A 17,097-nucleotide genomic window follows, 5' to 3' on the forward strand; every position below is an offset into this window, starting at 1 on the left:
ATCATAGACAGTTAGAAAATTCCAAAAATTAAAAAAAAATATATATATTGCGTTGAATATATCGTTTCATTCCTGGTTAATTTGCATTCGGTGTCAACAATACATACCTTAAGAATGTATATCAAAATAAATATTCACAAAATAGTTTCACTACAATTTTCAAGTAGTTATAAACCACAACAAGGAAAATATTCAAATTTCTCGAGAATCAAGATTACCGATACTAATTTCAATCTTCTTGGACAAATCAGAAAATTCCAAAAGAAAAAAAATATATACATACCCTATTGAATATATCATTTTATCCCTGGTTAATTTACGTACAATGATAACAATACATACCTCAAGAAAGTATATAGTATATCAAAATAAATATTCACAAAATAGTTTCACTACAATTTTCAAGTAGTTATAAACCACAATAAGAAAAATATTGAAATTTCTCGAGAATCAAGATACTAATTTCAATCCTCGTGGACAAATCAGAAAATTCCAAAAGAAAAAAAAAACATACCCTATTGAATATATTATTTCATCCCTGGTTAATTTGCATACAGTGTCAACAATACATACCTCAAGAAAATATATATAAAAATAAATATTCACAAAATAGTATCACTATAACTTTTAAGTAGCTATAAACCACAGTAAGAAAAATATTGAAATTTCTCGAGAATCAAGATACTAATTTCAATCCTCGTGGACAAATCAGAAAATTCCAAAAGAAAAAAAAAAAACATACCCTATTGAATATATTATTTCATCCCTGGTTAATTTGCATACAGTGTCAACAATACATACCTGAAGAAAATAAATATAAAAATAAATATTCACAAAATAGTATCACTACTACTTTTAGGTAGCTATAAACCACAGTAAGAAAAATATTGAAATTTCTCTCGAATCAAGATTACCGATACCAACTTCAATCCTCGTGAACAACCAGAAAATTCCAAACAAAAAAATATATATATACACACGGTTACGTATCGTCTCATCCCCGGTTAATTTGCATTCAATGATATACCGAGGATGATTTTCAAGTCGGCGAGAACGCCGGCGGAGGTGACCACAATCACCGATATCGCCGCGGACAGCCATAATCGAGGCCCAGAAAGTTAGAGAGCATCCTCCTGACCCGAGGATCAATGAGTGATCGACATCGCGTCGGCTCGATCCATATTCATGCGGATTGGTGCCGCGTGGGGGGCGGGAGGGGGGAGTCAGGAGGGGACGTAAAGAAGGAGTCTTGATTAGCCTCGAGCATCGGCCGGTGTACTTGCGTGAATGTAACGATGATGTTGCGACGCGCGTACCGAACGAGGTCGTAGGTCGTTGCAAACAATCCCGCGTGTGGGAAAAACCGAGCCGAACTCATGTCAGAAATGACAGTGCCGCCGCGCGGAGAACACGCGCCGTGAAATATATAGAAAACCGTCGAGAGGAGGACGAGATGAATAGAGGAGACGGAGACGCAACGCGGAACTGGTTCTCGTTATTTCGTTGGAATCTTACGACCACGACGACGATGACGACTGGCCGCCATCTTTGTGGCGAACGCGAGTTCGGGACGAGAAGTTTAGAGAACGATTTTAAACCGAGATCGCGATTGCGCGACGGTTGAATATTTTTCTTGGTATTTGACGAGACTTTATTTGCGATTTACAATTGTAAGTTGAGTTGTTTTTTCTTTTTTAGTTGAGTAGTTGTAGATTAGGGAAACTAGGGAGTTTCTGGTAAAGGAGTTTGTGGTTTATAGTTGTAGCTTAAGTTTCTTGGGAGAGTGTTTACAAGCAGAAGAGTATTTATTGTAAACTTCGAGTGAGTTTATCTGTTCTTTTCGTGTTAAGTTATTATCTTGATTTATAGTTTATAGTTGTGGCTTAAGTTTCTTGGGAGAGTATTTACAAGTAGAATAAGACTTTTTTTTTAAATAGACTGAGTCTATTTGAGTAAGTTCATTGGTTCCTACCTTGTTAAGTTACTATCTTCACTTATGGTTTATAGTTGTAACTTAAGTTTCTTAGGAAAGTATTTACAAGCAGATAAGTCTTACTTGTAAACTTCGAGTGAGTTTATCTGTTCTTTTCGTGTTAAGTTATTATCTTGATTTATAGTTTATAGTTGTAACTTAAGTTTCTTGGGAGAGTATTTACAAGTAGAATAAGTCATTTTTTTTAAATAGACTGTGTCTATTCCAGTAAGTTCAGTGGTTCCTACCTTGTTAAGTTACTATCTTCACTTATGGTTTATAGTTGTAACTTAAGTTTCTTAGGAAAGTATTTACAAGCAGATAAGTCTTACTTGTAAACTTCGAGTGAGTTTATCTGTTCTTTTCGTGTTAAGTTATTATCTTGATTTATAGTATATAGTTGTAACTTAAGTTTCTTAGGAAAATATTTACAAGCAGATAAGTCCTACTTGTAAACTGTGAGGAAGTTTATCCGTTCTTTTCGTGTTAAGTTACTATCCTGATTTATAGTTTATAGTTGTAACTTAAGTTTCTTAGAAGAGTATTTACAAGTAGATCAGTCCTTGTAAACTTCGAGTGAGTATACCTGTTCTTTTCGTATTAAGTTATTCTCTTGATTTATAGTTTATAGTTGTGACTTAAGTTTCTTAGGAGAGTATTTACAAGTAGATAAGTCTTACTTGTAAACTTGGAGTGAGTTTATCTGTTCTTTTCATGTTAAGTTACTATCCTGATTTATAGTTTATAGTTGTAACTTAAGTTCCTTAGGAGAGTATTTACAAGCAGATAACTCCTACTTATAAACTTCGAGTAAGTTTATCCGTTCTTATCGTGTTAAGTTATTATCTTGATTTATAGTTTATAGTTGTAACTTAAGTTCCTTATAAGAGTATTTACAAGCAGATAAGTCCTAATAGTAAACTTCGAGTAAGTTTATCGGTCCTTTTCGTGTTAAGTTACTACTTCATACGAGTAACTTAATACATATAATGGTAACTTAAGTTTCTTACAAGAGTGTTTCTAAATACATCTCTGTCGCGAGTTTCAACTAAGAGTAAAAGCTTGTCGATCCCTCGTTAAATCGCTCCAATTTACAACACGTAACTGTAACTTTTCGCTAGTGTATTTATACGCAATATTTCCTCTACAAATCATCGAATTAACGCATTTCGTGACGTCTGATAACTCTGTTCGGTGAAAATTTACTTGGAGTATCAATTAATTCGTCGACGTTCGAATAACGGAATAATTTCCTTGCCCGAGAGATAAGATGAAATTCATGCGATGGAGAGTCAAGCTTCTAACCGATTTACTTCGACGAAGATCGCGATAGAATTGAACGCTCAATTAGCCGCTGAAAGTTTTTAATAGTCAGCGAATGGAGCATTTAAAACGATCACCGGACGAGTTCTCTCATTTTTCCTCGTGACTGACATTACAGTTGGTTAATAGTCGTGCAATTAACCACGATAACGCGGTGCATTACTGCAGATACTCCCCGTAGCAAGAAAAACAAGAACGAAATGGCTCTATGGTTGCGATATGCTCGACTAATGCTGGCCGTTGGTTATGTTTGGCATATCTAGAGTCGGGAACGTGTGACTCACCTTCGCGTATCTGCAGCGTGCGCATGGAAAACAATTCGCGTACTCCGGTAGCGATAAATGTAAGAAAATTATCAACTGTTTAGTAAGTACTTGTACCGTATAATTTTCGTACTCACCGTTTCGTGTTCCGAGTACCTACCATGGGGACTACGAATGGGGATTTCTAAATTTCTTGCGTTGAAAAAAAACGATGAAACATCACGATTCACGAGACAGTATTTACACAATGGTAATTTGTTAGAAAGGAAACACCTTTGAGAAAAATCAAGAGGCAATTGACTCAATTGGAACTCGAGAAGGAAAAATACAGATTTGAGTACCATGGTACTTTTTTCGAGTTCTAGGATCGAGTGGAATAATCGAGTTCTCAAGTTTGGGAAAATCATCGTCTGGTAGCGATAAATGTAAGAAAATTATCGACTGTTTAGTAAGTACTTGTACCATATAATTTTATTAGTACCTACGAATGGGGATTTCTAGGTTTCCTACGTTGAAAAAGAACGATGAAACGTCACAATTTAAGATCTAGTATTTACACAATGGTAATTTCTTAGAAAGGAAATACCTTTGAGAAAAATCAAGAGGCAATTGACTCAATTGGAACTCGAGAAGGAAAAATACAGATTTGGGTACGATGGTACTTTTTTTCGAGTTCTATGATCAAGTGGAACGATCGAGTTCTCAAGTTTGGGAAAATTTTCGAGAGAAGAAACACGTATTATTTTCTGGTTGACTATTTTTCTTGATATCTATTGATCCTTCGTTTGGAGTAAATACTTCAAAGACACTTTGACGAATTAAACGTAGCGGTTAAACGTTCAGACACGTCGTCAAAGAACTCAACCATCATCGAATTTGACGATGAGTGGAAGCTACGCTAGCTAGTGATCTTATTATTTTTTATTTAAACGTAAATATTGATTACTTGTACCGATCGATCGTTCCAGGGACACCCACACCGAACACTGCAATCGAACATCCATCATCGTCGAAGAACTCAACTAACAGTGAACTTGAGAAAGGACCTAAGTTCCGCTAGAAACTAACAGGTATCGTATTATTAAATACTGACTAGTGTTCAAACATTCCAAACACACCCAAACCGAACACAGCAAATCATCCACTGGACTTATTATTAAAGTCATCTTACTATCATCAGCAGAAGCTCCGTTAGTTACTAATACTATTTTCTATTTAAGCGTAGATATTAACCACTAATTCGAACATTCCAAAGACACTCAGCAATGAACATCCACAAGAGCCGGATACCTCAATAAGAGTTCATCGTCGAAGAACTCAATTAACAGTGAACTTGAGAATCGAGATTAGCTCCGTTAGAAACTAACAGGTATCGTATTATTAAATATTGACTACTTGTTCAAACATTCCAAACACACCCAAACTGAACACAACAAATCATCTACCGGACTTATTGTTAAAGTGTAATTATCATCAGCAGAAGCTCCGTTAGTTAGTAATACTATTTTCTATTTAAGTATAAATATTAACCATTTATTCAAACGTTCGAAAGACACTCAACAATCGAACATCCACAAGAGCCAGAGACCTCGATAAGAGTTAATCGTCGAAGAACTCGAGAAACAGTGAACTTGAGAAAGGACCTAAGCTCTACAAACTACGAAATATCTTCCTACTAAACATTAACCGTTAATATCGACCAATTGTCCAACCGTTCCAAAGACACCCAAACCACACAAAGCATCCAGCGAACTCGTAATCGAAGACCTCGTGCAACGATCAGAACGCGAAAGACGCTATCCCGAGTCCCGGTTAAAAGCGCTCGTGGTCACCCGAACCGTCATAATTCGAGCGTTCGTCCCATACAAAGCTGGCACAAAGTTGGTCCCGTACCCCGGTTCGTTCCCATTTTTTTTTTTTTTTTTTTTTTTTTTTTTTATTATTCATTTTCCTCTTTTTCAGCGGATAATCGTTAAAGCAGGTGTCCCCGACGAGCGTGGGAGAGTCGAGCGCCTCCCAGCGCAACTCCCAACCCATTACTATAACGAACACCGCCAACGGTCGTCATGGAGACCCGTGGAGAAACACACGTGGGGTTGTAGCTAGCCCGCTCCCGTTTTTTCTCTTCCCTCCCCTCCTCCCCTCCTCGTCCCCTCTCCCCCGTCCCCCCGGGCACCGTTGGCTAGCTACGGTCCCTCCTTGTCTCGCCCCTCTGGCACTCATCCTCCTCGACCCCCGAGGCTGGTCGTCAGCGCCGCCCCCGCGGCCTCTCCTCCACCGTCTAGCGCTCCATCGGGCGCGGCTCGTGCTTTTTCACCTGTGCCGGTTTCCCTCGCCCTTCGACCTCCTTCGCCTACGCGGAATATCTCCAAGCGGAGCGGAGCCCGTCCGGCCGTCTCTACGTTTGTGAATTAGAGCCACGAATGAGCCAGCGGCGTTACCATGGCCACCGACGCGGTTGCCATCGCGATACCGGCCACAACATAAAATCGCCACTTTGACGATTTGTTTCGGGCCATTGATGCCGCCGCGGGAATCAATTTCACCCTCTTCCGACCCGCCAGCTACCACCGGACTGTCGTTGGATACCAAACCCTCCCTCTCGGCCCCTTCTACGTTTTCAACGATGAATTATCATCCGTGAGCCTATTTACGAAGCTCGATATCCTTCGACGAGCACCTTCCACTGGTGCACCCGCGAGTACACCTTCGTCGACGACCCTCTTCCCTGCTCTTCCTGTCCGCCGGTTCCCGCATGGAAATGACTCTTTCAGCCGCTGGTGAACCACCACCGACACGTAATCCGTTTTAATGGTACCTACGATGACGAGGCGACCAACGACCGTCCAACTGACTCGCCTTTTGTCCCGTTTCGTCGTGGTTGGGTTTGTTTCTTTACGGACAGTTTTCTTTTTCGACGGGTAACTCGACGTTCCAATTACACCGGGAGAGTTTGTGTCTTTTGGGGTCTTTTTGTGTTACGGGAAGATACACTCGATTCGTGTACCGTTCGGTTGCTTCGCTTCGGAGACACGGTTTCGGTTCTTCGGAGCTTCGGTTCTTGGATTTCTTTCTTTCGAGGCGTGTGGTGGTTTTCTATTTTATTTTATTAGGTTTATTTTGTTGTATTTGATTTATTTTATTGTATTAGATTTATTTTATTGTATTAGATTTATTTCATTCTATTAGATTTATTTCATTATATTAGATTCATTTTATTATATTTATTATTTTATTGTAGGTTTGGAAATTCTTATGATTGCAAACCTCTTCGTGTTCTATCTAAGCGATATTTTTTATAATAATTGGAGACAAGTTTCCAAACTATTTTCAAACATTTCTTCTTGGTCTATCCTCCCTCAGGAATTGTTCCTCTTTATTCTACCTTTCATTCTCATAATTTTCTCTCCATTGAAATTACTTTCATTTTCATCGTTTCTCTCCGATACAATTGTCAATTGTACAAATTACCAAACTCTTCTCAAGAATTTCTTCTTGATCTATCCTCCCTCAGAATTTATTCGTCTTTCTTTTATCTTCCATTCTCTTCTCGGTCTCATAATTTTCTCTCCATCGAAATTACTTTCATTTTCATCGTTCCTCTCCGATTCTGTTTACACGTATATAGACATAAACGTATTTCCACGCCACGATATCGACGAACCTCGTTACCACCACTGGTGTGATCGTTATTTTCACAAACTAGAATTATTTTCGTTATCCCGATGTCGGCGCCCTCCTCGTTCCCCGCGTTTCTTCCATCGAGAGAAATCCGTGGGCCTTATCTAGGCTCCCGATATATTTTTTTCCCTCGGTCGTTCTATAGCCGAGACGTTCGTGCAGCAAACGCATAAGCGTCGTACGAGTATTCAGGTATTTAGGCGTTCCTACGTGCACGTTTAGGTATAACGATCTCAAGTTCAAGCTCACACGCCACGGGCACGCGGTTCTATTTACTCGATAAAGTCGAAAACTCCTCGCGAAGTTTCTTTTACCGCGTTCACGTCCGACGAGCGGTGCCGTAGCCGAGGTGAAAATTGAAATTAATTGAAATGCTCGCGACTCGTGCAACCATAACTCCCCGTGCGCGGAACGCGCTTTAAAACTGCCTTGGAAAAAAAATATTTTCAAAGAAACTTTTATCGCGAAGGAAATACACGAAACACTTTTACTTCGAGGAGAGCACGAGAGATCGGTGAACTGTTTCGCCAATTCAACTAGCCTTATTTTTTATTTATACACCACGATACATAATTACACGAATAATACATACTTTTTTTTATGCATATATAATCAAAACCAAATGCTTCTGCACTTTCTCGGTCCTTATTTTTGTATATGTTATATATACTGTGTCTTGAACACAGAGTTCCTTATTTTTGTACACGTTGTTATTATTATACAACGATCTTTTCAACGATCGAAACTATACTAATCCCCTCGTTGCATTACGGAGTTAAAAGCACGAGTTTCGTACGTTAAGGACATTTTTTAACCCGCAATTCTAAGAGTTTGAGTATAGAGTGGGTTTTAAGGTCGAATAATGTTCAGTCGCTTGAACAGGGTTAATTTTCAAAGTAATTCAACGTTCGATGTTTCCCCTACCGTGATCGCGATTACGGGGTATGATCGATCTCGATGAAAATCGTGGTCGACGGTGCGGAGGGAGAGAGAAACGAAAAACCGGAGAAAAACGTCGTTTTGCGTTCGCGCGGGCGTAAGCGAGCAACGATATTTACATAACAATCGCGGATCACGTAACAGTGTTCGCGCGACGCGTTCGAGCGTCCGCGTGTGCGTGTTAGGTTTTACCTGTTGGTGTTGTTCACCGATTCTCGATGTGTGCGCACCGCGACGTGGAAAGTCGTTGTAAACGCCTTCTCTTGCCAAGCGAATACTCGCTTTTGTGGAACGATCGAAAGCGCACGAGGGTCGCCGCCTAATGCCTTCGGAGAAGTTCAGATCATCGAGATCGTTTACCGAGTTCTTTCGATTATTTTAATACCTACCGACATCTGGAAATAATAATAAAAGTACAAGAAGCTATTAGGCGGGAAATCTAGCGGAGAAAAATCTGGAGAGAATGTCTTTCAGAGAATCTTGATTTTGGATATGTTAGGTAATGTTTCTTTTCTTGAAGAAGAATTATTTTATTATCTACTGATATTTGGAAATAATAATAAAAAAAGTACAAGAAGTATTTGGAGGATTATTAGGTAGGAAATCTAGTGGAGAAAAAAATCTGGAGAGAATGTCTTTTAGAGAATCTTGATTTTGGGTATGTTAGGTAATGTTTCTTTTCTTGAAGAAGAATTATTTTATTACCTAGTGATATTTGGAAATAATAATAACAAAAGTACAAGAAGTATTTGGAGGACTATTAGGCAGGAAATATACTGGAGAAAGAAATCTGAAAAGAATGTCTTTAAGAGAATCTTGATTTGAAATATGTTAGGTAATGTTTCTTTTCTTCAAGAAGAATTATTTTACTACCTACTGATATGTGGGAATAATTATAGAACAAGTACAAGAAGCGTTTGAATCTTAATTTTGAATATGTTAAAGAATGTTTCTTTTCTTCAAGAAGAATTATTTTACTACTCACTGATATGTGGGAATAATTATCGAACAAGTACAAGAAACGTTTGGAGAACTATTAGTCAGGAAATTTACCGGAGAAAGAAATCTGGAAAGAATGTCCTTAAGAAAATCTTGATTTTGAATATGTTAAGCAATGTTTCTTTTCTTCGCGAAGAATTATTTTACTACCTACCGATATCTGGAAATAATAATAGAACAAGTACAAGAAGCGTTTGAATCTTGATTTTGAATAAATTAAATAATGTTTTTCTTTTTCTTTACGAAGGTGTAGGTGTATTTGTTTCACTTTGATTATAATTTAGGGACTGAAACCGGGAAAGAGAGATTGAAAGTGATTCTGTAAGTTGTAATTTGTACACCTTACGCGTGGCGAGGCATTGTTCCCGAAAATATTGAAATGAATTCTGGACGAAGAGACAGATTTATTTCAGTCGTATCATGAGATTCAGAACTTTATGTATGTACGTATACTTGACACACTTCATTTTACCGTAAATAATTTACCACTGTCAGTCATATGCATCTGCTATTTCCAGATTCAAGGCATTACGGCATCCAATTATACAGGGTGGTTCATAAGCTGTGGGTTAGGTTCGGATAAATTTATATTTCCGTGTAAAAAGATCCGCGAAGATTGTACAATTTAAACGTATTAAAATTCGATACAATTCTCGGCCCGTGGAAATACTTGGATAAATTCATCGATAAAGTTCCATGCATTGAAATCTCCAATTGGAAACTTTCATGGGTTCCACCACATACCTCCATTACTCTTTACGCAAAAATTTAGTAAAGATGACTCATTGGTTGTAAAAATTCTACGATACACAATCCCAGCATAATCTATGCACGCGAAATACATTGTTTAGATTATTCAAAATTATAAAAGTTATATATAAACTCTATTTCATAGGTCTTGTTCTCGACTTTTGAAGAGATTCATGTCCACTTCGAACAATTTTCCATTTTTTCCATTTTCCATTTTCCATTTTCATTTTCCAATTTCCAATTTCCAATTTCCAATTTCCAATTTCCAATTTCCAATTTCCAATTTCCAATTTCCAATTTCCAATTTCCAATTTCCAATTTCCATTTTCCATTTCCAATTTCCATTTCCAATTTCCATTTCCATTTTCGATTTTCCATTTTCCAATCTCCATTTTCCATTTTCCATTTCCAATTTCCATTTCCATTTTCGATTTTCCATTTTCCAATCTCCATTTTCCATTTTCCATTATCCATTTTCCAATTTCCATCTCCAATTTTCATTTTCCATTTTCTCAGGAAGAAATTTTTCACTATACTCAAAACACATCGTTTAGATTCTTCAAGATCCTTAAAGTTACATGTAAACTCTACTCCATAGTCTCGTTCTTAATTTTCAGAGAGTTTCACATCCACTTCAAACAATTTTCCATTTTCCATTTTCCAATTTCTCGCGAAGAAATTTCCCACCATACTTAAAATACATCTTTTGAATTCTTCAAGATCCTTAAAGTTACATACAAATTCTATTCCACAGCTCTCGTTCTCAATTTTCAGAGAGTTTCGCATCCACTTCGAACAATTTTCTATTTTCCATTTTCCATTTTCTCTGGAAGAAATTTCTCACCATACTTAAAATACATCTTCTGAACTCTTCAAGATCCTTAAATTTACATACAAATTCTACTCCATACTTCTCGTCTTCAACTTTCAGAGAGTTTCACACCCATTTCAAACAATTTTTCATTTTTCCATTTTCCATTTTCCATTTACCATTTTCTCGAGAAGAAATTCCCCACCATAATTAAAATACATCTTCTGAACTCTTCAAGATCCTTAAATTTACATACAAATTCTACTCCATACTTCTCATTCTCAATTTTCATAGAGTTTCACATCCACTTCGAACAAATTTTCCATTTTCCATTTTCTCGCAAAGAAGTTCCCCACCATACTTAAAATACATCTTCTAAACTCTTCAAGATCCATAAAGTAACATACAAACTCTACTCCATACTTCTCGTTCTCAACTTTCAGAGAGTTTCACACCCACTTCGAACAATTTTCCATTTTCATTTTCCATTTTCCTTTTTCCATTTTCCCACGAAGAAATTACCGTCGAAACTCCGATCGCGGAGTTGGTAATGCCCCGTACGAGCGATCGGCACAGGGAAAAACGAGGAGCGCATCGATATCGCTGATACTTGGACTCGTATTCTCGTTGGACGAGTTCGCGCCTAGGAACGAGGATGCCCGCGGAGGAGCGGCGGTGAAAAGACGCGCTCCCGATAACGATAAACGCGGTATCGGGCCGCGGAGTTCCCCCTTTTACCTTTCGTCCCTTGTTACGGACAGCTCTCCATTGTCGTTGGATCGCATAATGCACCGACGCGGCCTTCCACCTACCCGATGCGCCTTGATCCGCCGCGCGCGGAAAGTTTTCCTAGAAACGAGCGCACCGCGATTTCACGAAACGAGTATCGACGCTTTCGAGCCGCTTCTTTCACGATAAACTTCCCAGCTTTCAACAAGGATTGCAATTATCGTGCAGCTCGACCGATTTGTCATCCGAAAGCAACAGAAGAATCTCACGGAGGATGCTTTTATCTCGAAAGTTGAGATTGAGACTACTCTAGAAAGAAACGAGTAATGGAAAATTTAACTTCGATGTTGAATCGAATGGCGGAGATTTTCATCTTGCAAAATCGTGAATTAATACAGACCTCTGAAGAAAGTATAATTTGGAAAAAATTAAAAGACACTATCGCGGTGTATTCTACGAAATGTTTTGTAGGTGAGTATCGATCTTAAGGGTGGATTTAGCAATCGATTGTATTTCAATTCTGGAAAGGTGTATTTAAATATTATTTTGTTCGATGTTGTTTCGTTTTGGTGTGACAACTGTTACGAGAATAAATTTCTCGCGAAAATGATCGCTCTTCTTTTCGAGTTACAGTATTTTTTGTTTCGTTTCTTTTATGAAATTTTGCACAACTATCGGAGTATCGAAACAACGAAGAGAAAAACTGAAACATTTAGAGTTCCCGATGACGCGGGATCGATAATATTGCGTTTACGAGCTTATAATGTGATAGACGTGGCCATTTTTAGCGCACGGTGCAAAAATAACGTAGATATACGCTTGTCGAAGACGAAAATATCTATAACTCGGGAATAAGGTCGTACACGTTGTGTCTCTATGTGAACTTTTCTTTATTGCATTCGAGCGAACTGAAATGGGATCCCAAAGTGAGTTTCGTAGTTCGAATCCACGATGTACGAAAAGTTGAGAATTTAGAGTAACGACGGATCGTTGAAATTATTCGAAAGAAACTTCATCGATCGTGGAAGAGTACACGCAGATCGATCAACGGATATTATTGAACCAGATTCAATTTCTGTTAAATTTTTCATCGACGAAATTCGAATCAGAGGCTGAGCTTGTAATCGATACTCGTTCGTTTCTTGACGAACATCGACGAATCGTCCTTGATCTCTGGGAACTTCTCGTTCGAACAAATTCAACTATTAATTTCGTAATCGATGTAAATTCTATGCGGAACGAAGGCAAATGTATTTGTCATATGCGTCGCTGATAACAAGCGTCTATCAAAGTAACGTTTTCGAATGCAGAAACGTAAAAGGCAAGACAAAGAAATCATTTTCACTTGTGCGTCATTGTTGCTGGTATAACGCACGAAACTTCTTTAGATACGAATTACCATCGTTGCGAATTAACTAGCGAAATTTCAAAGTTCAACGATTAAAATGGTGGGAACTGTTCCTCTTGGCGATTTCCAATGCCAATTTTTGCCAAGAAGAAACGTTACATTTGGTATATTATATTTTCTCGAGAAAAAAATTGTTTCTCGTGCCACAAATAACAACCATCGCTCCTTGAAATCGTTTCGAATACAACAATGTTAAAATTTTGACAAATATTCATCTTATCAATTTCCAATGCCAATTTTTGCCACGAAGAAACGTTACATTTTGTATATTATATTTTCTCTCGAGAAAATTAGTTCTCGTGCCACAAATTACAAACATCACTCCTTGAAATCGTTCCAAATACAACAATGTTAAAATTTTGACAAATATTCATCCTACCAATTTCCAATGCCAATTTTTTCCAAAAAGAAACATTACTCTCGCTTATACTTTCTTTTTGGTATACTTGGTTATATTTTTTTCTTTCGAGAAAATTGTTTCTCGTAGCAAAAATTACAACCATCTCTCCTTAAAAGGACTCAAAGAACAACGATGTTAAAATTATTATAAATATTCTACTTGTCAATTTCCAATGCCAATTTTTTCCAAAAAGGAACATTACACTTGGATATACTTTCTTTTGGGTATACTTGGTTATATTTTTTTCTTTCGAAAACAATTGTTTCTTGTACCAAAAACTACAACCATCGCTCCTTAAAAGGACTCAAAGAACAACAATGTTAAAATTGCCTCAAATATTCTACTTGTCAATTTCCAATGCCAATTTTTTCTAAAAAGAAACATTACACTTGGTTATACTTTCTTTTTGGTATACTTGGTTATATTTTTTTCTTTCGAGAAAATTGTTTCTCGTGCCAAAAATTACAACCATCACTCCTTGAAATCGTTCCAAATACAACAATATTAAAATTGTGACAAATATTCTACTTGTCAATTTCCAACGCCAATTTTTTCCAAAAAGAAACATTACACTTGGATATACTTTTTTTGATGGTATACTTGGTTATATTTTTTTCTCCCAAGAAAATTGTTTCTCGTGCCAAAAATTACAACCATAACTCCTGAAACGATTCAAAGAACAACGATGTTAAAATTCCCTCAAATATTCTACTTGTCAATTTCCAATACCAATCCTTCCCAAAAAGAAACGTTACAAACTCGTTTCTACCCTTCTCCTCGAGAAAACAGTTTCTCGTACCACAAATTACACCTAACATTCAGCCATTTACCGCCCTGTGAATTCTCCAGGAAGGTCCTCGATAGGGTCGTTCACGACCACCCTCGAGTCTCCCGTGCCTCACATTGGACGAAGGGAAAATTCTCCGCGACCAATGAACCATTTCGGCAGGACCGCGAGGAACGATGTAACAGGTGACTCGATGGCAGACTGAACGATGATTTCCACCACCGAGTTTCTCGACTCGTTTCTCGAATCATTTCTCGACGACGAAGGAAACAACGAAGCTCGACTTCGGATCGGAAACGTCGATCGTCGCATTTCAGCCAATGGTGTGGTGCCGACGTAACGATAAAATGACCTTCCTGCGACTGTATCGAGAAACGAACAGGCAATAAACTGTCACAGAGACGATAATCGCTTATGGTCGCGTAAACAGCTTTATTTTTCCACGCGCGGCGACCACTTCCTGGAATAAAATTTTCGAACGATGTACCGCAAAGATGGAAATAGAATCAACGAAATTTATCCTCCTGGAAATATTCTCTTTTCAATCTTTTCTTTCTTCTTCTTCTTTTTTTTTCCTGTCGTGTTGAACTCAATTACGATCGCAATTTTCCGTGCAACAAGTCCACCGTCACTTTGTCGCAAGTGGCGCCTGAACAAATTTACATTTTCCGCGTAGATCATTTTCCCGCGGACGTTCGCAACTGCGACGTCAATTTCCATCGATCAATAATTCATCAACGGGCCGCTCTATTAGCTCATTCAGGAATCATTTCTCGGCCCGTAACGCCACGCGCGATATTTTCCTCCGTACACACTTTCATTGATTACCCAAGTGTCGGGCCGTTATTTCTTGGTAATTGGTGTCCCGCGAATAGCCGAGGTGCCAATTTATCCGCGAGTATTTTCACCGATGACGGTACACGCTCGATTGAAACAGGAAAGATCATAGTTGAGAGGTAAATTCGAGAAGATGGGAGCAAAGAAACGCTGGAAAATGTGGAAAAATGAATTTTTTCTTGCGGTTGAAACAGATGAATGTAGTTAAGTATGGAGGAAATTTAACGGTTTTTAAGATTTGCGTACCATTGCACAATAAACGAAAAATTTGGATGATATCGACTCACATGGACGCGTTGTAGTATTGGGTTTAATTATGGGTATTTATTCGAAATTCTAGGTGGTTGATTTTGCGTTACGTTGTTTAAGATAGGTTGTTAAATGGTACCTATCTTCGTCGAGAGAAATTCTGAAAGGATAAGGATTGTTAGAGATGTCTCGATAACGCTTTCAATCTCACATTTTACAATTTTTACAATTTTTTCATCAATAAGAGATTATCGAGAGATCGTCAACCTTGTACCTTAATTTTCAATTAATGTTGAAAAGCCAACTTCCTCGGTACAGTGGTGTCTCGCACGTTTCAAAATGGGGACTACCAATCGTCAATATTCAAAGCACAAGTATAGAATCTTTTGTAGCTGAATAAAAAATTATTAACAAAATCCAGTCGCCTCACTTGTTACTTCTTTTCTTTCAAAAATAAAAAAAGTCATTGCAATCTCAACGAGAAAAGTCCAATCGCTCCACTTACTACTTTTTTTCTCTCCCATTCTTTCTCTTTCAAGAATAAAAAAATTTATTATAATCTCGACAGTAAAAATCCACTAACTGCACTTGTTACTCTTTCGATATACACTATCCACAACTGTGTTCCCATTTCCTTTTTTTTTCAAAAATAAAAATATTATTCTGATCTCGACAACAAAAGTCCAATCGCTCCACTTGCTATTTTTTTTCTCTCTCAAAAATTTAAAAAACTTATTATAATCTCGACAACAAAAATCCAATCACTCCACTTATTACTCTTTTAATATACACTATTCATAACTGTGCTCTCATTTCCTTTTTTTTTTCAAAAATAAAAATATTATTCTGATCTTGACAACAAAAATCTAATCGCTCCATTTACTACTTTTGTTTCTCTCCCATTTTTTCTCTTTCAAAAATAAAAATAAATTTTAATAATCTCGACAACAAAAGTCCAATCGCTCCACTTATTACTCTTTCAATATACACTATCCACAACTGTGCTCCCATTTCCTTTTTTTTCAAAAATAAAAATATTATTCCGATCTCGACAACAAAAGTCCAATCGCTCCACTTGCTACATTCTTTTCTCCCCCATTTTTCCTCTTTCAAGAACAAAAAGAAACTTATTATAATCTCGACATGAAAAGTCCACTCACTGCACTTGTTACTCCTTCGACATACACAATCTACAGTCCCCTCGTTTCATTAATTTTCAAAAACAAAAACCACATTCCGATCTCAACGAAGAAAAATCCAATCCCTCCACTCTCTACATTCTTTCCTCCCCTACTTTTCCTCTTTCAAAACTAAAACGACGATCCTAATCTCCACTAACTCCTTTTCCTCCCTCCCAAATGTCCCTTTTCAAAACTAAAAAGAAAGAAACTTACCACGATCTCAACCTCAACTACCCACTCGACTCCACTCGTCACATCCTCGATACACTCTATCGGACAATTCCACATTCCCTCCTCCTCCGTCTCCTTTCCTCGAAAAGAAAAAAAAAGAAAAACCCTCCTCACCGAGATCTCGATAGTAAAAGTCCGGCGTACTTTCGCTTTTAACGAAAATTACCGTAATTACCGTAACCGGGCGTCGATTGTTTCCCGTGCTCCTGTGCGACAAGTGCAAGAACGCTCGGGCAGGCAGTGTGTCAGGCGTCCGCTGCCATTGGCCCGTTTCCTGGGGACATTTTCATCTGCGCGGGATCGTTGACCGTTACACGCAGGAGATGCCGATTAAAACCGAGAACGGGGAGAAAGGTAACGCAACGTAATGTAAATGCGGACGCGGTTGGCGCGTGCGCCTGCAGTAGGGCAGGCCAAGACGACAGCTGTTTCAGTCCTCAGGCAACATCAGCGTTGCACCTGCCTACTTGCTTGCCTGCCTGCCTGCCTGCCTGCCTGCCTGCTTGTCTGCTCACCCGCCCGCCCGCCTGTCCGCCT

The 17,097-nt window shown here is 38.2% G+C and overlaps 1 long non-coding RNA gene across 12 annotated transcripts; it reads left to right on the forward strand.

Annotated features, from left to right (window-relative positions):
• Positions 1-1,657: 1,657 nt before the first annotated feature.
• On the forward strand, positions 1,658-15,480 carry LOC143143434 (uncharacterized). Of its 12 annotated transcripts, none has more exons than XR_012991136.1 (6): positions 1,658-1,670; positions 3,236-3,638; positions 3,825-3,983; positions 4,060-4,628; positions 4,784-5,455; positions 5,521-6,641. It is a non-coding gene; the product is annotated as an uncharacterized LOC143143434 (long non-coding RNA). The 12 variants fall into 12 exon arrangements; XR_012991143.1 differs by lacking the exons at positions 1,658-1,670; positions 5,521-6,641 and adding exons at positions 9,462-9,616; positions 9,696-9,966 and having other exon boundaries at positions 2,996-3,638; positions 4,784-4,927; XR_012991135.1 differs by lacking the exon at positions 1,658-1,670 and having other exon boundaries at positions 2,996-3,638; positions 4,784-4,927; positions 5,076-5,455.
• The last annotated feature ends 1,617 nt before the right edge of the window (positions 15,481-17,097 follow it).

The sequence above is a fragment of the Ptiloglossa arizonensis genome, chromosome 2, assembly GCF_051014685.1.
Source record: "Ptiloglossa arizonensis isolate GNS036 chromosome 2, iyPtiAriz1_principal, whole genome shotgun sequence".
In the NCBI taxonomy this organism is placed as follows: domain Eukaryota; kingdom Metazoa; phylum Arthropoda; class Insecta; order Hymenoptera; family Colletidae; genus Ptiloglossa; species Ptiloglossa arizonensis.